The 22,183-nt window shown below is 58.3% G+C and overlaps 1 protein-coding gene across 1 annotated transcript in view; it reads left to right on the plus strand.

The window, feature by feature from the left end:
* Positions 1–492: 492 nt before the first annotated feature.
* The window catches only part of PTPRS (protein tyrosine phosphatase receptor type S), a 99,354-nt gene continuing 77,663 nt past the window's right edge, over positions 493–22,183 (plus strand). The window contains exon 1 of the mRNA XM_054505016.2: positions 493–690. The gene's annotated coding sequence lies outside the window, so the exon portion shown is untranslated. The remainder of the gene's footprint in view (positions 691–22,183) is intronic.

A 22,183-nucleotide genomic window follows, 5' to 3' on the forward strand; every position in this document is an offset into this window, starting at 1 on the left:
GGAGCACTATTCCAGGTGAGGAACGGCAGAGGCAAGGGCCCCGAGTGAGGAGGGGGCCGGGGTGGAGGAACCGTAAAGAGCCAGCTGGGGTGGGGCATGGGCACCCACCGGCAAGTAGTGGCTACAAATGCGGATGCATTCGAATGGCGCTGGGGGAGCCAGAGCAGAACTGCAAGCAGGGCCTGGCAAGCACCACGCCCTAGGTGCCAAGTGTCCTGCGTCTCGGACGTGGAACCGTGGCCGGAGGAGTCCCTCGCGCAAACGCCACCGCCCACGCGTCCCGCGTATCCCAGAGCACCGCGCCCCACGTGCTCTCGCGGCCCTTTAAACGCCCCGGGGCCACCTGACCAACCCGCGCCGTCTCATTGGCCGGGGGGCGTGGCTGCCGCGCGGCTGCGCAGTGACGCGCGCGGATCGGCCCCGCCCTGGCCCCGCCCCCGGCCGGCGGCAGCGGCGGCGGCGGCGGCGGCGGCGCTGGCGGAAGGGATGACGTCACCGGCTGGGGGGGCGCGCGATCCGGCGCGAGGGGAGCGCGAGCCGCAGTGAGTGTCCTCGCGCCGCCCGCCCGGCAGCCCGGCCGGCGCGCGCACGCCGCGAGCCGCTGGCGCTCGGGCTCCGCTCGAATCCCATGCAACAGCCAGGATGTGAAGCGGGGCAGAGCCGGGGGAGCCCAGCCCAGCCAGCCTCCAGGTAAAGGGGGGGGGGACCCGTGAATTCGATTAAAAAACAAATTGCAGGCGCTCCAGTGGGGGTCTCGGAGGCAGCGGAGTGGGCAGCGCGCCGGCTTTGTGCCGGGAAAGCCTGCACGGCCATTGTGCTCGGAGGATGCTCCGCTGCAGCCGGCTGCACGCCCAGCCGCTGCGCCTGGCTAGCGGCGTCCGAACAATGCCCCCGAGGGGCTGGGCCGGGGTGGGCAGGGGCCGCGGGGAGGGCTCTGCGGGCGGGGCTGGGGGGCTTCGCCGCGGCGGGGGAGGGGGCTGGGCTGGCATCGCCCGGAGCGCGGCGTTGGAAGCTGCCCAGCGCCGCCGGCTGCACCACCCCGGGCTGCGGGCGGGGCAGAGGCGCGGAGGGGGGACGCGCGTGTGTGCGGAGGGGCTGCTGGCCCCGGCGGCTCCCGGCCAGGCTCCCCGGGCGGGTCCTGGAGGCAGGGGGCGCTGTGCTGGGGGAGGGGGGCTCGCGGGCGCCCCGGAGTGGAGACCAGCCCGGGACGGGTGGCTCCAGATGGGAGCGAGGGTGGACCGGCCGGTGCGCCCAGGGCGGCTGCTCTGCCCGCCGCCTTCGCTCTCCAGTCCCCCTCCCCTGGAGACCTCCGGCTCAACGCCGTCTCGCCCTAGCGCCCTCCCGGCCTCGTCGATCCCCGGGGAGGGGGGCCGGCCCTCCAGCACCCTGGCCTTGCCCCACCCTTCTGCGGCCCCGGCGCCCCCTCCCAACGCCCCAGGCGGGGCGAGGCTCAGCCCCTAGCCCCAGGGACTCTGGCGGACAGACTGACGGGCTCGCGCACCGGGCACCCGACCTCTCCTCGGCGCTGGGGGCCCCTTGGGGATCCCGGGAGAGGGGAAGCCGCCCCTTGAGCCACCAGCCCCGGGGGTTTTGCGCGCCCCGGGAGCCCCCTTAGGGACGGGGGGGGAGGGGAGGTGACGTCATCCGGGGGGGCGGAGCCGTCGGAACCGGGTGAAGGGGGCGCTGGGGGGGGGGCGTGCCCTGAGGAGAGCTCCCGGAGTTAGGGTGCCCGAGCCCTGGGCGCAAGGGTTTCGGCCAGGTTGCGACCAAGTTCATTGCTCCTTATGGAAATTTCTCCCAAATTTAGGATCCCCCTTAGCACCCCCAAGTCCTGGACACTTCCCTCCGTGAAACCCCCCTAAATCGGAGAAGTCCCCTTCAGCTGCTTTTCTCCAGAATTCTCAAATCAGGGAACCCTTCCGCAAACTGGGTGTTTTTTTTCAGTCACAGTCCGCACCGCCCCCCAATCTGGAACCTCTTCCTTAGTGACCCTTCCCCCCATTTCAAATTCTCCTCTGGTAGCCCTGTAAATGGGCAGCTCTTGAGAATACCCGTTCCTGAAATTTAGTCACCCCCCTAGGGACCTCATCTCCCAAATTAAGAAACCTCCCCAGCGCCTCCCAACTGGGGGACACCTCCCCTCCTCTTCCTAAGGCTCAACTGGGATTCCCCTGTTCCCCCATCTCAACCTGGGGGAGTCCCCATTCTGAGCACGGGGCCCTCCTGTCACTGGCCAAACCCCTGGAAAACCAGCCTGGCCAACACAGCTAGCGAAGGGGGGGGGGTGTCTGAGGTGTCCAGGTTGTGTCTTAGCCCTCTAAGAAGCTCGGACAAAGCTGGAGGGTCCCTGAGAGTCCCCAGGACAGGGACCCACCTGCTCTGAGCCCCCAGCGTCCTTCACCCAGACTTTGGCTTGCTGGGGTTCTGGCTTTCCCTCCATGTCCCTCATCACTACTGTTCCTGGGGCGCAGGGGGCAAGGGCTCCTTTTGTTTGGGTCACCCTCCTTCCCCCTCAGAGCCGCCTCCCGCCCAGGAGAAGAGACAGCCAGTCCGCGCCTCTACTCCGGTGATACCAGCTGCTGCTGCTGGAGCTCTTAGTAATGGCCGAGGGATTCGGTCGAATCTGCCATTTGCATAGCTCCCCTCCCCCTCCCAGGGTCCCTTCCTTTGTGCCCCCCTCCTCCTGCCAATCTCGCCCGCCTTCTGTCCCTCAGCTCTCTTCTTCCTCTGCCAGCTGACACTTTGGCTGCGGAAGGAGGCAGCTGGGGCTGGGGGCGGCTGCTTCCCTCCCCCACATCCCAGAGCCCACCAACTTAGACCTGGGTCCCCGGCTGCAGCCCCCTGCCCCCTACAGTGCCCTCCGCCCAGCCTTTCTTGCTCCCTGCTGTCTGTGTGTGTCTCCATTCTTCTTCTCCAGAAAGCTTCGTCCTGCCCCATCCCCTGGGCCTGGGGGGCACTTTCACCATGACGGTGCACTTCTGCTTGGGGCCTGGGCTCCCCACAGCCCCCTGGGGGATGCCACCCGCCATACTCAATTGCCCCGAGACTTGGTATAATTGGGCTCAGGCAAACAGAACGTCGCGGGAGACCCGGCCTGCCTGGTGAGCTCATGCGCCTTCCTATTCCTGTCACCCCAGCCGATGACATCGACCCCCCAGGGGGTGACGGGGGTTGGTGCTGTCATGCCAGTGGCTGTCCTGAGAGGGGAGAGGCAATGGCCTGGCCCACTCCCCACCCCCTGCAGGAGACCGGATGGGGCATTCTGGTATGGCCAGGTATGGCCTTGGAGGACGCCGCCTGGGGTGGTCGCTGGGCTCCCTGGGGGATCCATCCTCCCCCCAGGATCCCTTCCAGGCCCATGAGCTGGGCATGTGCTGGGTGCAGGGAGAAGGGGTACTGAGAGCCAGGCACCCGTCTGCTGCCCGCACAGGTTGTGGCCCGTGGACTGGTGCTTCTGTTTCTGTCCCCTCCAGCGGAGATTCCGAGCGCCTTCCCTGCTTCCCAGGGAATTCCGGGTGTCTCCATGTGTCCCTGGGCCACCCTTGGAGACTTGAGGCATTTTTTGCCCAACACCAGGACCATAGCTCTGGACCAGGGTGTGAGGAGCGGGTGCAAGGGGGAGGAGCTCCCCGGACGTCAGGGACTTAGTTGTGGCATCTGGGTGGGCAGTTCTGGAACCACCACCATCCACCCATTGCTTCTTCTTTGGGTCACACAGAGCTTGGGGCTCTGCCTGGGGTTGCCTGGACCCGGGGCCGGTGATGGAGATGGATCTACCTCTGCTTGTCAACTTTCGGGGCGTGACTCGGTTTCCCCTCCTGCCTTCTGGGTCAGCACCGAGGAACGTGTCGCAGGGGTTGGTGTGCAGCGCTCCCCTCGGACTGCTGCTTCCTGGAGTGGGGTGCCAGGAGACCTGTGGCTCCGCTGATTACTCCAGCAGCCGAGTGGCCCAAGTGATAGTCAGCGAGGTGGCCCGGGAGGGAGGAGGGACCAGGGATGGGCGGGGATGCTGAGACTCCAAGGCGCAGTGTGGCATTTCCACCCAGGTGCCCTGCAGCCCTGCGTTCACCTGCTTCCCGTGACTTTAGTACAGCCACCGTGCGTGGGGGGCAGAGGGGGGCATGTAGAGAGTTCGGGATTGGGAGGAAAACCCTAAAAATAAAGGTGGATATTTATAAACCCAGCGGGTTTGGGGGATAATTGACAAAGCTTAATGTTTTTAACTGAGAGCGGTTCCCCCCCTCCCCCCGACTGCGTTAGTTCCATTTGTGAAGTCATTTGGAGACAGCCGAAGGTTCTTGAAGTGTAGTGGGCTCCGTGGGCGAGTTGCGGGCTGTGGTCCCTTTCCAGGGGTCTTGTGCTTCTGGAGGGAGGCAGGGGGCCCAGGCAGGGGTGCTGAGATGCCAGAGGCCCCAGCTTCCCAATGCATCCAGAGCAGCCTCCCGGCATCCCCTCCCACGGGTGGGCATCCCATTTCCCAGAATTTGCGAGAAGGAGGCCGCCCTCTCCTGTGACGCTGTTACGCGTTGCCCTTGCTCTGTCCTTCCCCGCAGCAAAGATGCCCGGGTAGGTTATTTGGAGAGACCCCAGCTGCCTGCCGGGCAGGGTGGCTCAGCCTCCGGTGGGGACAGGAGGGGACGAGATAAAGGCATCACTACCATGCCTGTGTGGGATCCACGTGCCGATCCAATGGGAAACCTGCCATGGGTCCGTGGACAGAGTCACACCATCGCCCGAACTGGGAGGGGGTGGGGGAGGAGGGTTCAAGGGCTTTTCAGATGTTTTTATTTATTTATTTATTTATTTTTTAATAAAAGAATTTATTTATTTATTTGACAGGGAGAGACACAGTGAGAGAGGGAACACAAGCAGGGGGAGTGGGAGAGGGAGAAGCAGGCTTTCCGCTAGTGGAGAGCCCGACGTGGGGCTTGATCCCAGGACTCTGGGATCATGACCTGAGCTGAAGGCAGACGCTTAACGACTGAGCCACCCAAGCGCCCCTTCAGATGTTTTTAAAATTTTGTCTTCTCCTCACCTGACTTTGGTCTGGAACCAGAAAGCTGCCGGCTTGGCTTTCAGGGCGGAGGAGAGAGGGTGCTAGAAGGGGATGGAGGTTCAGGTGCATGTCACCCTGTCACAGGGAGGAGGGACAGCCCAGAGACAGGCCCATCCTAGCTCTGAGATGCACAGCAGGTGCTGATACCCGGGTCTCTCAACCCTGTGGTCCGGGGTGTCACCTGCCTAGCCTTCTAGAAGCTCCAGGTATCAAGTGTAGTATGTGGGTTTTTTTTCTTTAAGGAAAGAAAAGACACTCAGGGAAAAAAAGAAAAAAGAAAAAAACCCCGACGTACCATTTCTGTCTTGTCTCTGGCTGATATTTCAGAAGCGTGGGGGGGTTGTGCGTGGGGAATATGAAAAATCAATTGGCTTACACTTCTGCAAAGGCGAAAATTAACGAGCGGGCGGGAGTGACTCATGGACAGGGCCTCGACTTTCTCGCACTGCCTCATTTTTGTCTTTCCTTTCCCTGCCCTCCTCCGAGGAGACGCTGGTGCCCCCGCCCCTCCTGGGGCCTGGCCAGGCTGGACGTTGGGGTGGGGGGTTGCTATTCTGAGCTCCCAGGAATCCCTTCTTCTGTTTCCTGGGATCTAGGCATCCTCAATCCTGCGGAGGCCAAAGGGATTCTGTACCTGAAAATACACCCAGGGTCTTGCCTGGCGTTTGTGTTTTCCGATCATTCCCGCAGATTTCACCCTGGTGTTGGGGGTGGGGGTGGGGGTCTCAGAGCTTGGGTTTCCGGATTGCAGTGACCCCTCCCCCAAAAATACCTTAACTGGGGCTCCATCGCAGTTTTTTTCTTTCTTTCTTTTTTTTTTTTGAAGGAGCTGAATTTGTCGTGAACTCCCCGGCTGGTGTCTGCGGCTTTTGAGTCTTATATTTGTTTTTTGTTTTTTTTTAAGATTTTATTTATTTATTTGACAGAGAGAGACACAGCGAGAGAGGAAACACAAGCAGGGGGAGTGGGAGAGGGAGAAGCAGGCTTCCCACCGAGCAGGGAGCCCGATGCGGGGCTCGATCCCAGGACCCTGGGATCACGAACTGAGCCGAAGGCAGTCGCTTAACGACTGAGCCACCCAGGCGCCCCTTGTTTGGTTTTTTAAATCTTTGCTGTTAGCCCCTTCTAGGAAGGTCGGGAGTGTCCTGTCCTACTGGGAGAACTGAAAATCCCAACTCCTCCCCCCCCCCCCCGGCCCCCGCCAGATTTTCTCCTTTCTGTCTCCCTCTCTGGGTGGCCTCACCTCTGCCCTTTACCCTCTCCGAATGGGAGCCTCCTTGCTTGCAAGATGAGGTTGTGCCTTTGGCTTCAGGGTCCTGACTTCTGCGCCCCTCCTCTGCTGGAGCTGTGCAAACTTGGAGGTTGGTTGGCCTCTCTGTTTCTTCATCTCTGAGATCAGGACCCGTTCGTGGCGAGCCAGGACACGAGATGCTTCTGGTAAAGCACCTCCCTCGGGTCTCGGATGTGACCGCTGCTGGCTGTGCATGCCCTGGGACACCCACACCCCGTGTTGCCCGCCAGCCACAGCCCCAGAGGCTTAGAGGCCTAGGACTCTGGGATGGAGGCAGGCCGGGTGCACAGAGGCTGGGAGGATGCTCTATTGTCATGCTGTTGCGTGGGTAGAAATTCAGGGGTTCTGGGGAAGCGAGGTCGACGCGTCTGTGTGTGTATAATTTAATGCCGCTTATAATTAACCCCGTGATCAGCAAATGAGGGGATGTCGGAGGGGAGATGATAATAGCCACTCCGCCTTATTTGGACTTGGTGCCCGTACCAGGCCCTGTGCTGAGCAAGCACATGAGGAGCATTCTCATTGCCTTTAACCTTCACACCCCGCCCCCGCCGTTCGTGCAGTGTTCATGCACGGAGCCCCATTTTGCAGAGGGGGAGACTGAGGCCCAGGAAGGGCCTTCGCTGGCCTGAGGTCACACAGATGGGTGACAGAGGAAGGAGTCTCATCCGGGACCAACGGATGCTAGAACCTGAGGTCTTAACTCCTGGGGGCAGGGACCTGGCTCTCTGTCCAATTGTCCAAGAAGTTGTTTTCATGCTGGCTCACCTGCTGGGGCTCCTGAGGGTCCCTGTGGAGACGCTGGGGCTCCCAGCTGCCCTCCTTGGAGGGTGAGAGCTTGGACGCTGGACTGGGGCTGCCTGGGGCTCGCATCCCCTCTCCGGCTGTGTGATGGGGGCGAGTTGCTCAACTTCTGTCCTCCCGTTATCTTGTCTACAGAATGGAGAATAATGGTAGCCCTTGCCCGGCGTTGTTGGGGGGATTAAGTGAGTGAATACATGGGAAGCGCTGTGCTGATACGTTGTCTGGACCTGCCCGGCGGGGGCTCCCCAGCAGCCCCCCGATGGGGTCCAGCATGGGAGGGATGTCAGGATGACTCAGCCACTGCAAACTGGGGCGTTCCCCGTCACTGGCTGCCTAATCAAGGCCGCCCCACTTCTGTGGCAGGATTGGAGCTACCGGAGGCCCAGCGAGGCAGGCGGGGAGGGCAGGCGGCTGCCAAGCAAGACTTGGGCACTCCTGAGACCCGGGTCATGGCCCCCTGGCTTCCAAGGCCCAGGGTGGGTCTGAGTGAGCGCCGCCCCCCGCCCCGGGGAGGTCTCAGCTTTGATGGCAGCCCCACAGAGAGGTGCCCTGGAAAGGGGTCAGTGTGCAAGCTTGGCGCCAGGCCATTCATTCATTCACCAATTCATTCATTCAGTCAATTAGCCTTTGTTGAATACTGTCCGCTAGAGAACGCAGGAGCCAAACCCTGGGTTCGAATTGCATCCAGCTCTGCGACTCACCAGCTGTGAGGTCTCGGGCTAGTTCTGTAGCCGACCCGTGCCTCAGTTTCCTCATCCGTAAAATGGGGGCTTTTGCACTGCCTCACTCATGATAGGGGTATCATGTGGGCTCTAGGAGCTAAGATCTGCCTGGTAGACAGAAAGCTCTGTGTACGTTCTTTTTCCTTTTTTTTTTTTTTTTTTTTAAATAAAAGCAAATTGAAATTAAATTCTGTGGATATAGCAGTAAACCAGGCAGGCTCGGTCCCATGTTCCTTGGACCCTGCAGCTCAATGGGGGAGGCAGTGAGTACATAAATAAGCAAGGTAGGGTCGGCTATGGTAGGTCCTGCTGAGACCGGAAATGCGGGCAGGACCTGGCAGGCCACCGGCCACTCTTCTGTCTGGGGGGGACACGGAGGGCCTTTCTGAGGGGCCGACCTCTGAGCTGAGACTTGAAGGTAGTGGGATGTGCAGGCACTGGGGTCAGCAGTTCAAAGCTGGGAGGGGCCTCTGGGAGGGGAGGCAGGAGGTCAGGCAGCCCAGGCAGACCGCACGGGCCCTGACACTGAGCAGTTCCTACTGTATTTTAAACATGTGCGGCCGGAGTTTGCTGGAAGGCCCCCCCTACCATGCCACTGCAAGCTTGGGTGTGAGTATCATTGCCAACAGAGACCCCTGTGGGGAGATGGGGAAACATCACTTGGAACAACCATCAGGCCGAGGCCCAGAGAAGGAGAGGAACCAGCCTGAGACCACACAGCCACTGACTGCTGGGCTGGGCCGGGCCGGGCCTCGACCTCCCACCAGCCCAGAGCAGGAAACTGAGGCAGAAGGATGTGGCAGGAACGTCTTCTCAAACCCCAGTGCCCATTCAGGCTGGGCAGGTAATGCCTGTGGGTGATGTTCCCTGGGCAGGGCCCACCTGGCCAGATCTGAGAAAAAGCAGAAAATCCCGATTTTACATGAAATTGCCCCATTTTACATCATTGGAGCATTCTTTTCCTGAAAACACCTGCCCTTGCTGGGTGTGACCTGGACCCCTCCTTTGCCCCTTCCTGAGCCTCAGTTTCCCAGGCTGTCCCATGGGTTTGAGAGTCACTGCCACCTGGACAGGTTACTCAGAGGCCCCGGCGAGAAAACTCACGGGGAGGGCTGAGGACGGCCTGGGTCAGCGTCCGCGCTCGATAAACGTTGGCTCTGATTATATTAATATTGGTCATAATGATAAACTTGACTTAGATGAAATGCCGTACGGAAGGGAGCCTGCTCATTCCGAGGGGCAGGGCTGTGAATTATCTTCTGGCTGCAGGACCTGTTCCTCAGGCTCTTGTCTTTTCCGGAACATAGCTCTTTGGTCTTGGGCCGGGCCACCAGTCACAGGCATTATCTGGAGAGTTTGTCATAGTGGTTTGTAACCAGGGACGGTTTTGCTCCCCCGGGACACAGGGCCATGTCTGGGGATGTCTGTGGTCGTCAGGACCGGGGGTGCTCCTGGCATCGGGTGGGTGGGGCCAGGGATGCTGCTCAGCCCCCCACAGTGCCCAGGATGCCCCCCGAAAATGATCCAGCCCTAAATGTCAATAGTGCTGAGGTTTAGAAACCCGATTCATGCTCCAGACCTGTGGCGGCGGGAGAAATGAGGCAGGATGGCTGTTGGCTTGCCCGTGACCATGCGCCTCCCACGCTAGCTGGACTGGAACGCCGCGATTACGGATGGGATCCTGCCACACACCTGTCCCGGCCCCGCTGCCCAGTTGATTTTCAGAAGTGGGTAATTGCCCCTGACGTGTGGCTTCTGGAAAGCGTGGCCAGCTAGGGTTTCTGGCGGTGGTGCTGGGTCTGGAGCATGGAGGGGCTGCCTCGTCCAGACCTTTTTCCTTCTGTTCCACCTGGCCCTGGGAGCCTGGACTCCGTCCCCACAGGGAAGGGCCTCGGGAGGCCTGAGCATCCAAAGTTAGAATCCTGGCACAGGCCCTCCCAGCTGTGTGAGGCGACCCGTTATTCTCCCCCACCCCGAGCCTTGGTTTTCTCATCTGTAAAATGGGGACACATCTTGCCTGCTGTGTCATGGGGATTAAATGGTGTCATGTTGATACCCCCCCGGGCGGCCACATTGCACACGTAGGGGCTCAATGACTGTGCCCTCGCACTGGTCATCATCATGAGGAATTGGAAGGAGGGGAAGACCCCAAACCTTCAATTTCCCCGACAACTGCCACAGAGGGGACATTCCCCAAACAGGTGTTAAATCCCCCTGTCACAGAGCCCAGCCTCACGCCCGGCCCTCCAGCTCCGCTCCCCTTTGCTCCGTTCACCCCGAGAATGGCCTCCAAAGTGGCAGCCGTTGCCCCCATCTTGCAGATGGGGATACCGAGGCCTGGGGTGGGGATGAGAGGCTGTAATGACTGGAACCTTTTCTTGGGGGTTTCATTTTGCACTGGGCCCTACAGTGATGGAGCAAATACGTAGCTGGAAACCTGCTTCTCCCGGTGATCGGGAGTCGAGGGAGGGACATTGCTGTTGGCCAGTCTGGGTTCCAGATCTGTTTTGGCTTCTCACGAGCTGTGTGACTTGAGGAAAGTTGCTTCACGTCTCTGGATGGCACCCCCAGACTCCCCTCTGGCCAGCCAAGCCCCTGCAGGCTTCTGCACCTTCCTTACTCCCACCTCCAGGCCTCGGTCCTTGCTGTTCCCTTTGACGGGAGCTCCGTTTCCGGCCAGGCCGGCTCTTCTGCCCATGTCCCCAGCACTCTTAGTTTTACTTTCTCGGTTGCTGTTGTGTGCTCTGCCTGCCTGCCCTTTCCAGAATGGGAGTTCTACCGGGCTCTCCCCAGACCCACCTGCCTGGCTTTTGAGAGTCACTGCCATCTCCCACGGGCATCGGCATATCTAATTGCCCAGACTGGGCAGGTCATGGGGGGCGAAGCTCCTTCCCTGGATAGGGAGGCTAGGCGAGCAGCTCCCTAGTGGAGATGCTGTGTTACTTCAGCCACTTGCTTGCCTTCTCTGAGTCTCTACGTGTCCGAGTTGTCTGGCACGGAAGCAGTGATGAGTGGCTGTTGAGAGCCAGGGGTCCTAAGGATGAGTATCAGGGGGTCAGGAGACCCCGAGATGATCTGTAAGGTTTCCTGTCTCCTAGGGCAAAGGTAAGAAGTTCAAAGGCCAGGGACCCCCAAAAATGCATGGTAGCTGGGCCAGGGGGGTTTTAAGGCTCAGCTGGCCCTGATGTTCATTTGATACCCTGTGTGTCTGGCCAGATGGTTAGAGAAGTCGCCAAGGAGACCCCAGGAACAGGCCAGGCTTTCTTTTGGGGATCATATTTGACATTTTGGAACCCACATTCAGGTCTTGGCTTGGCCTCATGAGAAGTGTGTCCCTGGGCCAGTGGATTCACCTGCCGGGGGCTCTGTCTCCTTGTCTGTCAAATGGGAGTGAGCCGGTTTCTTGGGAAGGGTCCCTAGTGAGCGTGTTTGGAAAGTGCTGGCATGTTGAAGGCCCCCCGATACCTGACTAAACATCATCCAGTACTCTATGATGATTAATACCTTCTAGGAGCAAACTGGGGGAGCTGCATTCTGAACTTTGCTGGACAAAGGCTCTGGGGTTGCTGGAAGGCGGTTGGGCCCATGTCTGGCTTCTCCCAAGGGTGTCGAGTCAGGCCCGGAGCCTCCCCGCTCTAGTGCGAAGAGCAGGCTGGTGGGAGCTGGGAGCAAGCCCTGGGCAGACGTAATTGATGTGGGCAGGAGGCTGCCCCAGGACCACCTGAGCCACGGTGGGGCAAACCCATCACGCCAGCTTGGCTGGAGCCCTTGGTGGGCAGGGGATGTCAGTGCTGACCTTGTAGAGCTATGTTTCGGTCACCCTGCAGGCCGCATCGAGGCCTTTGGACTCCCTGGCCAGTGCTCCGCGTGGCTCCACCCAAATTTCAGCCACCCACTGTGATGTGTACCTTTAGCTCCAGCTGCCTGGACCCCCTGATGATCGTTTTCTTTTAACCTGATCTCTTTTACAACTTAAAAGAGAATACTTTGTCTTACTCTCATGAATGGGGGACCTGGTATGTCCTTGACATAAGTAGGTGGAACCTTAAAAGTAAATGTGATGAGAGTAAAAAAAAAAAAAAAAAAAAAATCAACACAACCTGACATTAAATTATCCTGCTGCCGCCGTAGGCTTACACAGAGGCCAAGGGCTACTGAGGCGTTAAAGCTGCATTAGCACCCACCGGAGACTTCCAACCTTCTGAAGGCTGGAGGGAGCCGAGGACGGGGCGGTCCCCATGCCGGTGGTGTCAGCGTCCCCGAATTCGGCGGAACGGCATGGGGGGGTCTCCCGGCCATGCTGAGCGGCTGGGTCCCCTCCCACCTTCCAACAAAGGTGCTTGGACTTGCCCATGGCATCTGAGTTTTCTTTCCCAATGGCCTGGGGAGAAGGTTATTTCTCCCTGAATTCAATTAATGAGCCTATTAAAAGCTATTTATTTTCCCTGACAGTTGTTTACTGAGGAGAAGGAGATGGATTGGCCAGGTGGCCTCCCCAGGCAGGCATGAGGCAGGATGGGGGAGGCCGGGGCCTCGGGCCCTGGGGCTTCAGGAGTGCAGACCGTGGGTGGGGTCCTGCTTTTGGGGAGCTGTGGAACGCAGGGTCTGAACTTGGGCTCTGGCCACTGTTTCTGACCTTGGAGTCTTTGGGGAGGCAGATTCAGGGATGAGTGAAAACCATGCTGGTCGTGGAGGCTGGGGGCTGGCTCCCATGACCTTCCTCTTCTCCATCCAGGCTAAAGTCTCTCGGATGCACTTGTTTGAAACCTAAGTCCTCACCCCCTCGGGCCACATGTTTGCAGTGGGGTCTCCCCATACCCCTTCTCCTCCTGACCAAGGCAGTTGAATTCTATGACTTATCTGGGCACATGGCACTTACCTGGTGGAAAAAAAAAAAAAAAACCACCTTTCCCAGTACACCTTGCTGCTGTCTGTGCTCCATGATTCAGTTCCGTCCAGTGGGATAGATGAATGGCATTTCCTGGAAATACCTTTGAAGGGAGTAGCACATGACCCTTCTCCCCCCCCCCCCCAGCTGGAGTATGGAGGTGATGGTAGGCATTTGGGCAGCTATTTTGGACCATGAAGCAGGTATCATGGCTAAGAATGGGGGAATAAAAAGATGAAGGATCCTGCGTCCCGAAGATTGTGAGGTGGGCCAAATAGCCCTGAAAGGCCAACCTGGGAGTTTCCTTTACGTGAAGAGTGAAATGACGCCTCTCCTGTGAGTTTTTGGCACCCGAAGTCCAACGTGGTCCTAATAGTGGTACTATGTGGGCCTCCAGACACATACTGTTCTTCAGGTCTCTGCTCATTGCGAAGTGAGGCTTTCTTTCTTTTTTTTTTTTTTTAAAGATTTTATTTATTTATTTGAGAGAGAATGAGAGACAGAGAGCACGAGAGGGAAGAGGGTCAGATGGAGAAGCAGACCCCCCGCCGAGCAGGGAGCCCGATGCGGGACTCGATCCCGGGACTCCAGGATCATGACCTGAGCTGAAGGCAGTCGCTTAACCAACTGAGCCACCCAGGCGCCCACGAAGTGAGGCTTTCTTGACCTCCCTATTATTAAGATTTGCAGAATTACTATTTGCAAAATAATCGGTAAAATGATCACTTGCAAAATTTGCCTCTCCCCCACTCCCCATCTGTCCCCTTACCTGCTCTGATTTTAGGTGAAGCACCTGTCCCCAACTTCATGATGTATGCATCTTATTTATCATCTGCCTCCCGCTCTGGCTGGGACTCCCCCGGGAGGCGTTTTTGGCGTGTCTCCTCTGCTGTGTCCACAGCAGCACCTGTTTGCGCACAATAGGGCTCAGTGCCTGTGTTTTGCCTAAACAGGTCTCTGTTCACAGCAGGAGACATGAGGCTCCGGGCTGCCCGAGGTTTTCCAGCTGGCTGGTGGCTCCCAAGCCCTCCCCTTTCATCCCCACCCCCCAGAGTCGGTCAGTTTGCCGGCACGTCTGTCCCAGCGTCCCAGTGGCTGCTCCTGATCCTTCCTCTCGCCCCCGTGTTCTCACCTCGCCTCCAGAAATAGCCCCTTTAAAATAGCCGCGTCCCCGCGTTCCCGGGCCTCTGCCTGCCCACGGTTGTGACGCCGTGCTGACGGGCCGGCCTCCTTATTGCTGTGGGATTTTTAAAAATATAGTTGGTGTTAGGTGTTTTTCCCCCCTTTTATGCCTAAAGATGCCCAGCCAACCACAGGGTTGCTTCCCCATCCCCGACACTTGCCCTTTAGGTTTTGTGCCACGTGTCACCGGGGATGCTCCCTTGAGCCATGGCTCCCAAGGGGTTTGTGCAGCTGGGGGCTTCCCCTGCAGGCTGACACCGGCCAGCCCAGGTGGCCCTGTGTGGCCCGCAGTTCCAAGTCTGGCTGGGAAGCCCCGGGTTGGGGAGTCCCAGCACCACCTCTTGCTGGCTGGGTGACCTTGGGCAAGTAGGAGACCTTCTCTGAGCCTCAGTTTACTTTTTTGGAAATGGGACATGTCTGGGGTTTGGTCAAAAGGGTGGAACTTGTCTGAGTCTCGGTTTACCTGCCTGTGACATGGGGACGTCTCGGGGCTTAGGCAGATGGCTGAAGTTCTCTGAGCCTCAATTTATCCATCTGCAAATGAGGCGCCTGAGGGTTTCCCCTCGGGGCCTGGCCCACTGGGTTTTCTCGAGATGTGAGCCGGTCTTGTTACACCATTCAGTCCCTCTGGAATGACTGCCACCATCCCTCTGAGGGAAGGATGTAGTGAATTTAGCGCCAGCTCTGGGCCTGCCACTTCCGGGAACCCTCGGGAAACCACTTCCTCCCCCAGGGACTCAGTTTTCCTCATCCTTAAAATGGGCCCATTCACCAGCACGTCTGCCAGGAGGCAGCTGGGAGAGGAGCCTCCTCCGCGGTCCCCCTTGCCTCCTGGCTGAGTACACAGCACACGCTCTGAAGACGTCACAGACGTTTTCCTGCCATGTTTATTCTTGTCACCGACTGAGACCGCAGAGACCGTGGTTAAGAACCGGACTCCAGGACCAGACGGCCTGGGTTCGAGTCCCAGCTGTTTCTTGGCCTCTCCCAGCCTCAGTGTCCTGCTCTGTAAAGTGGGGATACTGATGACCGTGCCCTCCCAGGGTCCTTCGGAGCGGCTGACGGGTCCGTGAGGGTGAAGCCCCAGGGCAGTGCTGGGCTCCGAGGGCCGGCGATGTGGCCTTTATCCACTAAAGGTCAGGCACCTTCCCCGTGCGGGCTCTGCCTGGGGCCGGGGGCGGGGAGAGGGACTCCTCTCTAGTGCATCTGTTTGTGTGCCTGGCTTCGGGGTCCTGGCTCCACCCCTGGGTCCTCCCGCCCACCGGGGCTGGGATTATATGGCCCGGAGGGATGTGCCTGGCCCGGGCCATGGGCACTGCGGAGGCCGCCTCTGCTTCCTGCATTCGCTCAGCAGGTGTCGGGCTGCCGGATGGCACAGACCGGGGCTGGCGGCTCAGGAAAGGGCAGGGGGGCAGCGTCCAGGGATGGCTCAGAGATGGGGACAGGAAGGGCCCCCCGGGAGGAGGCGTGTAAGCTTCCGCTGCCGGCCCCTGGTGGCCCCGTGGCTGGTTCAGCTGTAGCTGCTGCCTCCCTCATGTTTCTGCCCTCAGTCATCTGGGCAGGTTTCTTGGACCCCTCCTGGGTGCCGGGCTCTCTCCGAGACCTGGCATGGGAGGAAGGGCATGCCTTTGTGGGACTGATCAAGGTCTGATCGGGAAGATGCAATAAGCAAAATAAAATACTTGTCACATTAGATGGTGGTAAGAGAAAGCAAGGAGAAAAGGGATTGGGGAGTGGGGGAGAGAGGGTGGTCGTTTAAGCGGGCTTGTAGGGATGGCTTTACCGAGGAGGTGACAGTTTGAGAAAGCCCTGATGGAGGTGAGGGAGGGAACCGAGTGGATACGTGGAGGAAGAATGGTCTGGGCAGAGGGCACAGTCCATGCAAAGGCCCTGGGGCAGGACCAGTCCTCATTCATTGGAGGAGCAGCAAGGGGGCCCATATGGCTGGAGCAGAGTGAGCTCTGGGAAGAGAGGGAGGAAGGGGGGGCTTTGGGGACCCCGGGTTGGACTTGGGCTCTTACCCCATTGAGGCGGCAGCCCTGGAGGGCTGTGGGCAGAGGAGGGAGGGAGGCCCTGACTCGGGTGCTCACGGCGCCCTCTGGCGGCTGCTGTGGGAGGACGGACTGGGAGGGGTGGAGTTGGCCTTGGCGGGGAGATCCTGCTGCTGGACCAGGTAGAGACAGAGGAGGGGGAGGAGTAGGCAGATTTGGGGTAGAGTTGAAAGGCAGACTTCGTGGGTTTCATCTTTACGGTAGCTCAGTGAGGCACTCCTGTTGCCATTTGACAGGTGGGGACACTGAGGCCCAGAGAGGTCAAGGCATCTGCTTGGTGTCGCACAGCTGGCTGTCGCGTGGAGGCAGGGTGACCTGTGGGGCTGACTCACTGCTGGGGCCTGGCTGGGATGCAGCCTGTTCCCCAAGCACTGACTGGCCATCACTTTTTCTTAGTTTATAGATTTGACCACATATGTTTAAAGGCTTGTGTGAGTTTGAGTTCTCTTAGTGGAGCTGTTGTGGGGGGGGGGGGGGTCCCTGCCCCGCCCCATTTTGGGAAAATACTTTGTCAGGGCTGTCAGCTGCGTGAAGCTTGGGGACACTGGGGATTCTATTCGATATGGATCTGGATTGGAAATCTGCCCCCGCCTCTTACTGAGCTTTGTGACCTCGTGGCTGTGGCCTGACCTTTCCGAACGCTCGTTGCCTGTGGAAGCGGACTCAGCTGTTCGTTCATACCGGTAACATCTGCTGCATGCCTGCCATGTGCCAGGCAGTTTTAAGCAGACCGGTCATTCCTGCCTTGACCCCCGCAGCCCCCAAAGTGTCAGGCTTCGAGCCACGCGAGGCTGGTGGGAGTGCACTGAGGGGGTGTCGGCTGCTCCAAGGGTCGCGCATGGAAGATGCTCGGTTCTGGGGCTTGGAAGCCCAGAGACCCGTGCTGTGTGCAAAACCCCAGCTGGACAAGTCTGGGGTGCAAAGCAACTCAGAAGACCTGGGCTCGGGACACAGAGGAGTTTCAAGTCGAACCTTATATTTTACTGACATTTCCCACTTAGGTACCTAGTTCGGGAGAAAAAACATGATCAGAATCTATGTCTAACGAAGTTTAGAAAGCTCTTTCAGTCGCTATCAGATACTTCTCTGTGATAAAGGAGTTGTGTCCAAATCAGCTGGTGCCATGTTTTCCCTGCATTGATACTTAAAACAACGAAGCATCTTAAACTCGGTTTAAGAAATCACCAGACCCGGAACTGGGACAGGGGAGGGGAAGAGAGGACAGGAGGCTCCGGGAGTGAATGATGGGAGGGGAGATCAGGGAAGGCTTCCTGGAGGAAGTGGTAGCAGATCTAAGATGTGGAGGTTGAGGGGCGCCTGGGTGGCTCAGTTGGTTAAGCCACTGCCTTCGGCTCGGGTCATGATCCTGGAGTCCCGGGATCGAGTCCCGCATCGGGCTCCCTGCTCGGCGGGGAGCCTGCTTCTCCCTCTGACCCTCCCCCCTTCATGTGCTTTCTCTCTCTCATTCAATAAATAAATAAAATCTTTAAAAAAAAAAAAAGATGTGGAGGTTGAGTAGGGGTTAACTGGGGAAGGCTTCCTGGAGGAAGTGGTAGCAGATCTAAGATGTGGAGGTTGAGTAGGGGTTAAAGGGATGGAAGGGTGTCCAGGCAGAGTCGAAAAGTCACCTTTTCGAATATTTTCACCTTGTGCCTCACACTGGGCCTAGCCCATAGTAGGTGCTCACTAAATGCATCATGGTAGATGTTAGGTTAATGGGTCCATAATAGGCATTCAGTCGATGCTTCTATGATAGGTGTTCAGCAAACAGGCACTCCCCACAATCCCTGATCTGGATGATGCCATGTGGGTGTCACTTCGCAGTGACTGCATTCTGGAAGACCTGGGACCTAGAGGTCCCAATTTCTGTTGAGTAGAGCAGGAATAACCTTCAAGATCTCTTTCTTATCCTCAGCTCCCTGCCTCGCTCCTGATGAGGCTGCATTGTCAGGTGCACAGTGGGCCTGCAGCTTGAAAGGAGAAGAAACACAAGTCAAGCACGTTATTAAAAAAGCAGATGAACTGATTGGCTCTTATAACTGAGAAGGCTGATGTTAGAATAGCTTCAGGCATGGCTTGATCCAGGGGCTCAAACAAGGCATCTTTAACAGACCCAGGTGGCTTAAACCACTTGCCTGAGACCACACAGCTAGGAGGAGGTTAAGCCACAGTTCAGACTCACGTTGCTCTGAATCTAAAGTCCATGACTTGGGAAGGTTGTGCCAGGGGGGTGACAACCCCCATTTCCCAGATGGGAACACTGAGGTTCATAGAAGGGAAATGACTTGCTGAAGTAAGCAAGGAGCAGAGCTTGGGATCGAATTCAGGGTGAAACCCATGGTCTTGGACTGCACACCACGTGGTTCTCCATACATACAAGTTGAAAGGTGGGTTGGTCCAACCGAGGCAGAGGAGGAGAGCGGGTTTGCCATTGACCTTGGGCCAGCTCTCCCCTCCCCACCCAAGAAGCACCCACTCACGTCCCTCCTGCCAACCTCCCTGGATGGTCATGACGTTCTCCTCACTCTTGATGAACACATCATGGGTGACAGGTGGGGAGGTCCCTGCTGACTCTGGCTCCGCGCCAGCCATGGGCCCCGGCCAGGCCTGCCCAACTCTGTCACAGGAGGAAATGAGATTGGCAGCCAATTGTTTTCCAAGCCAGCCGCCTCGCTCCCCGATGCCCAATTTCCTACATGTTGGCACTGATTGCTCGAGCCCTTGCCCCTTCCCCCCCACGGTCGCCTGCCTGGCTGCTCGGTACCTCCTGCTGTCTCCACCTGGGCACAGCCCTGCCTCTCCTGGCTTTGTCCTTGGGCATCGTCAGGGCACTTATTGGGCACCCACTGTGTATCGGGTGTTACGCTTGGCTACTAGCCGACTTTGTCATCCCACATCTCTCCCTCTGCCACCTCCAGCCTGTGACCTTGAGCAGGTGGCCCAACCTCTCTGCGACTCGGTTTCCTCATGTGTAAGATCGAGAGAAGTAGGCAAGGTTGTATGCATGAAGCACGTTGAAGGGAACGGTGCCAGGCACACAGTCCGTGGTCTTTAATATTGGCGAGTGTTATCGCTGTGACTGTTTTCGCGTCAGTAAATACAGGTCCCCGGTTCTCCTATCCCCCTTTCCACCCACCCTGCACCTGCTGTCCCATGCCGTGCTCTTTCACTAACAGACCCCGTGTACACAGCTGGCGCCTCCTTTAGTTCGGAAACTTTCTTCCGGGCCCCCCAAGAAGAGCTTTCAAGTGTTGAGAATGATCATAGGGTCTTTCTGCGACATTCACCAGTGGATATTTAGTGAGCACCTTCTGTATGCTGGGCCCTGATCCACGCGCTGGGAACCGAGTGGGAAGAAGACAGAACTCCAAGCCCTGCCCTCGTTGGAGTAGAGCGGGGAGAAGGACAAGAAACAGATAGATGGATGAAGGATTTAATTAGGGCTTTACACGGGATGCCATGCTTTTAAGAAAGTGAAAATTTTAAGAAAATGAAGCCAGGGAAGGGCAGTGATGATAAGTAGGGGTTAATTTAACTGTGGAATCAAGGCCGGCCTCTCTGAGGAGGTGACCTTTCAGTAAAACCAGAGGTGAGGGAGTGAACCGTGTGGAGTTCTGGGGGAGAAGTGTTCCTGGTAGGGGGAACAGTCTTGGCAAAGGCCCTGGGGCAGGACCAGGCTCAGGTCATTGGAGAAGCAGCAAGCGGGCCCCTGTGGCTGGAGCACAGGGAGCTCTGGGAGAGAGGGAGGCGATGGGGCCGCCCGGAGGTGGGAGCCCTGGAGGCCGGTGGGCAGAGGGCGGACCTGACTCCGGTGCTCATGGGCGCCCTCTGGTGGCCGCTGCGGGAGAGGGACCGTGAGGGGTGTGAGGGTCAGGAAGGGGGAAGGGCGACGGCATTTGTCCAGGTGAGCAGTGATGGGCGCGGGACCAGATGGAGAGGACAGTGGAAGAACGGATGGATTCTGGAAAGGATTTTTAGAAGAACCAGTAGAACTGACCAAGCAGTGGATGCAGGGTGGGGTTGAGTGAAATCAAAGGTGATAGCTGGCTTTCCGGCCCCAGCATCCAGGAGGACCGGAGGGGCAGGTGTGGGGACCCCTATGTTACTGAACACCTGCAAAGTTCCCAGAAGGCAAAGGGGCTGGCTCTTCCTGGAGGCACTGGAGCGGGCCTCCGGGAGGTGGTGGCTCCTGGCTCGGGCAAGGCACATGCTTTGTTCAGCCTTCCGCACAAAGCGCATGGAACAGGGGCCAGCTACGCACAGGGAGTTGGATGCGGCTGGGATTGGAGCCGTTGGATGCGGCTGGGATTGGAGCCGTGCCAGCTCCGAGTTCCACCCAGGCCCTGGGGTTGAAATTCGCTGGAGGCCTACAGGTGGGGATCAGAAGCCCAGAGAAGTTGAGGTGCTTGCTCAAGGCCGCACAGAGCATGCGGCAGAGGGACGACCCCACTGGCAGGCCCACGCCCTTCCCCGCTTTTCCTTTCTCCTTCCTTTTCCTTTCTCCTTCCTTTTCCCTTCCGTATTTTCCACCCCCGGAGCTACCAGCTTCAGTTCTTGGTGGTTTCCAGGCCCCCCTCGGCTCCAGCTTGGGACTCACCTTCCGCCTCCACGCACCTGGGGCCTGGTGCCAGGGGGGCTTGAGGGACAGGGGTCTCGGGGAGCGCCCTCCTCCCTTTCACACCCAGGGTTTCCTCTGCCCCTGCCCCCGCCCCTCCCCCCACGCTCCCGCTAATGACGGACGAGGAATGGGAGGGAGCAAGCGAAATTATATACACACGAACATATAAAAATTAGTTTAGGATCTGGGCCAAGAACCACTTGCGCTTGGCCGGGCATTGTGGGTAATTCATCGCCGATTACCATAAAAGCCAGAGCCTGGCTGACAGGCGGCGGGGCTTTTGTTTAAGATTCTGATGAATATATAATCCCTCTCCCAGCCTGGAGCCCGCGGTCTCCCCCACCCCCGCCTCTGTAGGGCCCCCCTGCCCCTGCCCCCCACTGCTGAGCGCAGGCGCCCCAGGAAGGCTGTCAGGTCCATGGGGGTCCATGGGGGACAGTGCCTCGGGGAAGCTTGGCTCAGCATTCGATGCCCACCGCCATCCCCAGTGACCCCAGGCCTTGTGATGCCACGTGGCCCTGGGCGCAGTTCCCTCAGTCCTTCCTCCGCTCAACACGCATTTCTTGGGCTCCGACTCTTTGCGCAACCCCACGTGGGCGCTGTGGGTGCCGGGGATGCTCCCCTTTCAGAGTCTGGGGGCTCACGGCTGATGAGTAGACACGCATTTATCCACATTTTGAAGATTCCCCCATCTCTTGCCCAGGAGATGCAAATTAAAACAAGATCCCATCTCTTGTCCATTCGCGTGGCAAAAAACGTCCTAAGCTTTTGTAACATCCAGAGTGGCCACGGCAGAGGGACCATGCCCTCTGGGCGCCACCAGCAGGAGAACGCATGGGCATCACCACTTTGAAACATTTTTATTTTTCATTTATTTTTCTGGCCAGACAGCACCTACATGTGGGACACAATTGAGGACATCCAGAAGAATGCACAGTGGAGGGTCTCTGCACCCCTCCCCCAGATCCTCAGTTCCCCTCCCCTCCTTCCCTGGAAGCAGCCACCAGCCTCCTGCTAGGACAGGGGTTATAGATAGACGTTCCCGAAGGGCCAGACAGTAAATCATTTGAGCTCTGTGGGTTGGAGGTCTCTCTGTGTTGACTACTCAACTCTGCCATTGTAGCGTGAAGGCAGCCAAATTCAATAGGTGAATGAGTGGGTGTGGCCGTGTGCCAATAAAGCTTTATTTATACAAACAGCCCGAGGGCCCCGTTTAGCCCATGCGTGGTAGTTTGCCCCCTCCCCTGCTCTGCCTCAGCGCTGTCCCGTATAACTTGTGTGATGATAGAAGTGTTCCCGCCTGCATTTTCTAACGAAAGAGCCACTAAGCCGCGTGCACCTATTGAAATGTGAGCAGTTGAAATGTGGCTTGTGTAACTGAGGACTGGAATTTTACATTTTATTCCATTTAAGTGTAAACAGCCACAGGCAGCTTGGGCTACCATTTTGGACAGTGCCGTTATCTGGAGCTCTGGGAGCGTTTCGTGGGCGGGTGGATTCGTATCCCTTTGTCTAACCAAATGGGAGCATGGTTTACATGCCGTTCTGCACTCTGGTGTGTGTGTGTTTTT

The sequence above is a fragment of the Mirounga angustirostris genome, unplaced genomic scaffold, assembly GCF_029215605.1.
Source record: "Mirounga angustirostris isolate CCGP_5_RB_7025 unplaced genomic scaffold, mMirAng1.0.hap1 SCAF_1, whole genome shotgun sequence".
Taxonomy (NCBI): Eukaryota; Metazoa; Chordata; class Mammalia; order Carnivora; family Phocidae; genus Mirounga; species Mirounga angustirostris.